Here is an 8,133-nt window from a genome sequence, read left to right as displayed (position 1 = left end):
CGCAGTGCTGGGACACCCGGTGAACTTGTGGGACCCTCCCCTAATCTCAACCAGGGGGAGTGGTTTCCAGCTGTGTCAGATGCGGGTGGAGCTAGAAGAGGGAGGAGTTAACAAACCAGCCCCTGCCCTTCAGTTGCGGGGAACTGATCTACTGGGAAGACCACTCCAAAAAGTGTCTCCCGTGAGCAACATGGCCTGCAAAAGCGAGGAAGACCTGGATATTTCTGCCCATCCCTATTCGGCTCCAGGGTGCTTAGAGCCTCCTGGTGCTTAGAGCCGGGGGGACAGAGACTGTCTGCATGCAGTGTCGACTGCCGGGTGGTCCTGTCAATACCACATCCAGATGCCCGCAATGCGGCATCCATTATTTATGGGCGGTGCAACCCTTTGTGGCCGGACATACCGTGGAGGCGAGGGTGGACCCAGCCATGCTAACGGCTGAAGCCCCGGGCGCGGCCTGGAGAGAACCCGTAGATCCCGGAGCATGGGGATCTCTCCTCATGATCAAGACGGAGCCGGAGGAAAAAGGGGCCTGTAAACGAGGTGGAAGCCGAGAGCTTCATCAGCGATCCCCGACGGGAGTGCCACTCCCTGGGTCGGAGCTCGACTCTTCGGACGAGGAGCAAGCGACCCCGACGTGGTGACGCGCCAACCGGCGGACCACTACGGCGGTGCTGCGAAAGAACCGGCACTCACCTGTGTCGTGGCGGAGCGGAGTCTCGTGTCGCCGGTGCAGTGACAATCTGAGAGGCGGAGTCCCACGCCCGTGGTGACTGGCGGAGCGGACGGCGGAGGAGGAACCATCCCTAGCTGACGGAGCGGTAAGCGACACCCTTGCCCTCCCCAGGCGAAGGTGGTGGCAACGGCGGAGAGAGGCCCAGCCCCGGTCCGAGGGGAGCAGAGAGCAGAACCATCACTTCTGGCGGCGGACGTCGTTCTGGAGGAAGAGGTTCCGGTTGGGAACCCAACGCAAGATGGCGGCGACTCCCGCGAGATCCAGGACATCACTTCCGGTGGGCACAGTGGAGCCGGATGGAAGATAGCGGCGTCCTCGCGACCGAGATGGGATAGTGGATTACTGGTGGGCACCAGGAGAATTCACGGAGGAAATAGAGGAACAAAGGCATGGGTGGTTGAGACAGACCATAGAGGAATACATTTGGTCCAAGGGTGGAAAATGTACTGGGCATAGAGCAGAGGAAAGAATTTCTCAGTTAATGAGGGTATGGCGCATTGGGCGCAATGTTCACATGCATATGGTTGAGTACCGTCCGGAGAATGGGTTACCCCAGGAGTACAGTGTGACAGTTAAAGATAACGCTGGTCGGGAGGTGAAGAAGCCAGACCCTAGGCACTACTATTAGGTACAGAGGTAATGGGGTCTGCTTCCGGACAGTGCCACTGCTGGACAGCAGGCATTGTAGCTATTACTCTATTATGAGAACTCTATCAGGAAAATTTGTACAATAATCATGTTGTTATTTTTTGCAGTGCTTCCTGGAAGAAGGTCTACCAAATTTAGGTCCCAGACGGGGCGTTGGGATTCACCAGTGGGAGAATATAGCCATTTGGTAAAAATGGTATACAGTTCTCTCTCATGCTGGCAGTAAGCCTGGTAAGTATACAGGATTGCCAGCATCAATCATGGAGGTTTGCCCTCACACCCTGGTGAGGTGTCATATGTACATGAGGGGAGTGGTAACAGACCTTGTGTCCATTGTTAGTGACACAGGAGGTGGAGCCATTTCCTTGGTATATAAGGCACAGCACTGCCCAAAGTTAGTGGTTCAGCATGTATGCAAGTTTATGTTCAAGGTCAAGGGGATAATCTAAGTGATCAGGCAGCAAATAGCCTGACCTGCAGCAGTAAGGCTGGCAGGGCCTACACTGTGTCCAGGGACCTGGCACAGGTGGTGATCTCCCTGAGGGGAGAGGTGATCTAACTCCATTGGGAGGGCAGATAAACCTTCAGAAAGGAGAGCACGGAAGATGAGTGGCTGAGCTGTTGCTGCGAGGGGCAGTCTGCCCATACCATCATCAATAAAGATGCCCTGTTTCAAGACAACCCCACTGTGTGAGTGTGAAGTTACTCCACAGTGGAAGGCACTACCAAGAAGGAGTTCCTCATCAGAACCATCTCCTTGCGAATGCAGAGATCCTGATGAGCTGGAGGCGCTGCACTGTATGTAAGTAGGACTCTAGCTCACTACCTCAGCTGCCTGTTTGGGTTGACATCCCCATAACACCATCATGCGGGAGACTCGGGAGTCCTGTTGCCAACAGGTGCACCACCAGACACGACCATGTAATGGGGACTAGTTAGACCACAGGGGCCAATGTGATGTTGGGTGGGTCAGTCAGGTCAGAAAATCCGTTACATAAGGAAGAGACGAAGAAGTATAACATATCATCTATTACATGTAATACAGAATATGTTATATATATATATTTGCTTTCTTGTGGCTGCAACAAAAGATACATTGGTTTAACAACCAGGGCATTTAAAATAAGAATGCTAGAACACATGAGATTAATTACAAAAAGAGACCTTACACGTCCTGTGTCTAAACACTTCAGCCAGTGCCAACAAGGCAGCATAACTCATTTTAGATGTGTGGCCATTGAACATATCAAACCTCACATGCATGGGGGAGATAGGTCTAACTCTTTTAGAAGAGAAGCTTTTTGGATACTTACTATGGATACACTAATACCCAAAGGCGTGATCACCGAATGGGATTTAAAATATTTTTTGTACAGTAGAGTACTCTATTTTGTCCCCTAGCCTGTCAGTTTGAGCTATTTCACTAGATGTATACTTTATTGCATACAGATATATGTTCATTACAATTGTGTCCTTTCAGGATTTGTTACTGTTATAGCTAATGTACACTCTCCAGTTGTAATCCAGGGGGAACATGGAGGGAAATAGAACAAAAAACAAGAAAACAATCTAAGTGCAGACAATAAAAATTGGTGTGTAAATTCTGCGTTCTGTCTTGGCTCGTAAGTGATGCCTACTTACAAGATGTAAGTCAAAATCAAGCGGTTTTGACACACAATGGTCTCTGCTAGAAGGATTTTTCCACCAGGTAATGGGGTCTCCAACTCTCAGAATAAAAACAAGTAATTCAAGCATGTATCACAATCATTGTGATCAAGGAGAGAAGAGTTTTATAAGCTTCAGGCTCACCCGCCTCCTCCGGTGTGACTTGGTGTGGACCACCACTCTCTGGGACTCTGCAACTCCAGCGGTGGACGCTTTCTTCCAGGCCTCTCTGCCCTCGTGGGCTCCCTCTCATGTGGGCCGATCAGCTTCCATTATCAGCTGCCCGCAGGCACTATGAAGTTCTCCACTTGGATGCGGCCTCTCGGGTGGATGATTCTGCCTCACTTGCACGCCGATGCGTCACTTCCGCTCCGTCCCGATGCGTCACTTCCGGTCGCGGTTATGTGAGTATCTGTATGTAAATCTCTCCTCTCTCCTCTCAGGGCGGCTACCACTCTACGCGTTTCGCCAAAAAGGGTGCGTGGCTTCCTCAGAGTACTCTATTTTGTCCCCTAGCCTGTCAGTTTGAGCTATTTCACTAGATGTATACTTTATTGCATACAGATATATGTTCATTACAATTGTGTCCTTTCAGGATTTGTTACTGTTATAGCTAATGTACAGGCATAAACCGCATTAATGTACGGAATGGGACCGGAGCATGTATGTAAAGTGAAAATGTACTTAAAGTGAAGCACTACCTTTTTTCCACATATTGATGCAATCGTCATATACGTGCAGAACTGATGTAAATAACGCATTTGTAGCAGGCTCTATAGTCTCCCCACTTGCGTACAGCTTCGGTACAAGTAGGGAGCCGATATTGCTGTTCAGGACGTGCTGACAGACGCATGCGCAAGCTGCCAGTTGCCTACTGGGCGATATGTCCTTACTCGCGAGTGTACTTAAAGTGAGTGTCCTTAAACCGGGGTATGCATGTACTATGTTAACATTGTTCTTTATATAATATATGTTTAAAATGCTTCCATTAGCTCCAACGTATTTTTGTAGATACATACATACATTATATACATATAGTTCCTGCTGTACATGTTGGCGATTGAGTATTATATCTCATACATGCGATTTATTATTCTCTGTTTGTGAGTGGAAAATTCATATTTTACCAGTCCCATATATAAAATTGTTAACCTTACTACACTATGAGTGCGCCTGTTTTTGTTTTTTTCTCCTATATATATATATATATATATATATATATATATATATATTATATGTCTAAGATATTGATGTACATATAGCCCCTCAGTACCAACAGCACCAGACATATAGTCAGTGTATGACAAATCTGAATATGAACCATCCATAGACATGATAATGAATCTCCCAATTGACACACGCACACACACACACACACACACACACACATATATATGTATATATATATATACTATAAGTGCGCCTGTTTTTTGTTTTTTTTCTCCTATATATATGAGAAAGGTCCTATTCCAGGACCGAAACGTCGGATTGGGTGACTTATCTTTTTTATTCAGATGCCCAATACAGTTTTTCATGATTATTGAACCGAGTGCAGTCTTTCTTTACCGGACGAGAGAATGGTAATGTTGTTTTTATATATATATATATATATATATATATATATATATATATAGGAGAAAAAAAACAAAAAACAGGCGCACTTATAGTATATATATATATATACATATATATGTGTGTGTGTGTGTGTGTGTGTGTCAATTGGGAGATTCCTTATCATGTCTATGGATGGTTCATATTCAGATTTGTCATACACTGACTATATGTCTGGTGCTGTTGGTACTGAGGGGCTATATGTACATCAATATCTTAGACATATAATTTCTTTCTAGTTTGGTTACCATAGGGCAAATGTCTAATAATAATTTTTATAGCATCTAACCTGTACAGTATATGTAAGCTGTTTGGTGTTATTTATTTTAATATGGAATTGTGTGAAAATGTATGTGCACTTAAACGTATATGTTTGTGATCACCATTATATATTACGATTAGTCACTTATTTTGTGATTCAGTGATCGCTTACTATTCTGAGATTTGTTGTATCAGAATTTTTTATACAATATATGACACTGTAATTATTTGATATTCATATGCACTGTTATTTGATTCACCTATTCCATAGATCTAAATAATCATACAACCACTGTATCCAATTGTTTTCTTTTATATATTCAGTGTTATCAGATGTTTTGTCTCTTTTTATAATTACGAGGGAGAGGCTTAAATAGTACCTTCTCTCCTCCGACATCACACTCCTTGAGAAAGCGCCAGAGAGGGCGTGAAACGCGTAGGAGGAGGATCCTTTTTGTTCATGGATTTTTGTATCTTTTATGTAGCCCAATAAAGTGTTTCTAACCCTACTTTATTGCTGGTGAGTTCTGCATCTTTAAGGGCTGGCTGTACATCTGATCATCTGTTCCTCCTGGATTTAGATGACATCATCCGATGGGGCAGTCCACTCAACCTCGTCGTTGTGGTTAGGGACTGACCCAAGCCTGGGACTGATGGTGCCATCGTGGTAGGCTGGACCGGCTCTTGCAGGGCACACAGGCCCACAGCAAGCTCCGCAGCAGCAGCTGAGGTAGATTTTGTAGTTGACAGTGGCACCGGACCACTGGAGCCTCCGGCCAGATTAATAAGGGCGCACGGGCCCGCAGCATACGTGATAGCTGGAAAGAGGAACGAGACCGCACCAGTCAGGGTAACGGCTCTTGAGACAGGCACACATACCTCCGCAGTCACTGGGCTGGCAGGCCACAGGTAGTAGGTGCCATAGTTCTGGCACCGCGCTTCTAGGCCGACAGGGCGACCAGGCAGGCGAGAGTGTGCGCACAGACAGCGAAGATGGATCTGCTCTCCAACCCTCACCATTAGGTAGCCACATGGGAGGGAGTAGTTGGATACTTCTAAATGATTGACATCAGTAGAGGTAGCCATGGCATGTGATGGTTCCTCACAATAGTGGGCAGCTCCTCACTCTTTGAAAGCTCACAACAGAATGAGCTCTGAGTCTGTTCTTAAGACTCCTCCCATCCGGGACAACAGCTCCGATTTTCTGGGATTCACTCAACTCCTCCTCTGGGTGAATTTCAGAGGTGGGGCTAACAGCAACAGCTTGACTTGACTCACTGGTGTCAATCAGCTTAAGGGGCGACACTCTTCGTTTGGCTCCGAAAGCTTCCAACTTCTCCTGCAAACTTCTGCAAATCTTGCACACCATCCCATGCGGTCCCGTTTTTTTGGCGGGAGGGCCATTTTGGACTCATGCACACGTCTCACCACACGTGGACGCCATCTTGAAACCCTATGTATGTTCCTTATGTTGCATCTATAACTCAGAGACTATTCTAATCAGGCAAAACCTCCCTTGAAGCATAGCTCATCTTGTTAGTACATGATCTTGCTCTCTGTGATTCTTGTGTTTGAGACTTCATTACTCTTACATAGGACCCTGTGGTACCTCCCTTTCCGGACAATACCCACAGACTTTATGTCACCCCCCTAGGCAGTAATACTGCAGACCCTTCCTTCAGCAGCTCCTGGGGACCACCCTGGTACACCCCCTTCTTGGCATCCTACACCTATCAGTCCATATTAAGGGTGACTTTACGTGAACGAGACAGTAGTTATATCCCAACCCAAACATCCTTAGGGTAGAGCAGGCTGCAGCTTCCAGCAGAGCAAAAGATGCCCTTGGCTACCCCTGCCCCCTCTCTCTTTTGGTTTTGTAGCTCTTAAGCCTGAAAGCCTGCCCTGATTGATCTCAGCAGCGCCCCAAATGTAGTGCACTTTCCCCCACCCCCTGGGAGATAAGGCATCTACGTGTGTGTATGCGTTACCTGTGGCTCACAGGAGTACTGAGTCATCTGCATAGATGTTAATGAGACCAGGACAGGCTTAGGTGGATCTCTGTGTTCTTCTTATCAGTGGTTCAGCGCCTCCAGCGGTGATGAGACCAATGGAATATGGATGTCAGTCCCTATCACGGCACTCCTTACCCCTCCTGTCCAGGAACTGACACCAGGCAGAGGTATAGTTGAACAGGGTTTATTGTTGTGCATAGCTGCAGCAGCTCTTCATAGCAGCAGTATGGTGTCTCCGAAGTCCCAGGACTTCTAGATGTAGCTGCCCCGATATTATGGGGCCTTGGGTCTTGATGGTCTCTAGGCCATGTGGCCTAGAGTGGGCAGGCTTTCCACCGATGGGGAAGACTGACAGCCCTTCCTCTCTCTTTGGGGAGCAGAGTAAGACTACTCTAACTTTGATGCTCCTCCTTGGGAAACTGTGGAAGAGGCGGGCTCATGGACTGTACCCATCACTGATAGGCTATACACAGGCCATGAGTCACCACCTTCCTTCCTTCACTTTCAAGGAAAGCAGAGGGGTGTCACTGGCCCATAGATTAACCTGCTACTGCCTGGAACTTAACAGGACTTACATTGCAGATACACTATGTGGGGAAAGATAGGTATTATGGGACATACCATGATACAATATTATACTTATACATTATAACATATCCCTTATCTTGTTATATTTAATCTGTTTTGCGCTACGGTTGTCCCTTATAAAGAATTTCACTGTAAAATTACAACATGTCAAATTCAACGGATGTAAATGTTTTATTTCCCTTAACATGGACGTGATATTTTCTTTCATTATGTAAGTTTTTTTATTGTGTATTGCAAATGTAACAGATGTTACACCCACTGGTGCCCAAGCAAGGGTAAAATAGCGTGTCCCCTTCTCACGTGCGGCTGATTCCAAACAATGGCCGCTTCTGTCTCCTGCGCGCTATGCGTGTCCCGCTGCAATGTGCCAGCAGTAATAATAATGTATATTATTATAAATAATGCTGCATCTGTACATTAGACTTGGACACATTTCAAACAGAGCTGCAAAGCATTAAGAATACAAAAACGTTAACATTTATATACAAAAGAAATATTGTTTAAAGTCATTGCACCAAATTTTAAGTAGGCTGAAGGAACGGTAGGTGTATCCTATTTCACCGAAATTGGCAGTAGTGAGCCGAAAACTCCCTCTACTAATTCACACTTTGC

Source organism: Ascaphus truei, chromosome 4, assembly GCF_040206685.1.
Source record: "Ascaphus truei isolate aAscTru1 chromosome 4, aAscTru1.hap1, whole genome shotgun sequence".
Taxonomy (NCBI): Eukaryota; Metazoa; Chordata; class Amphibia; order Anura; family Ascaphidae; genus Ascaphus; species Ascaphus truei.
Note: the sequence above shows the minus strand (reverse complement) of the source record.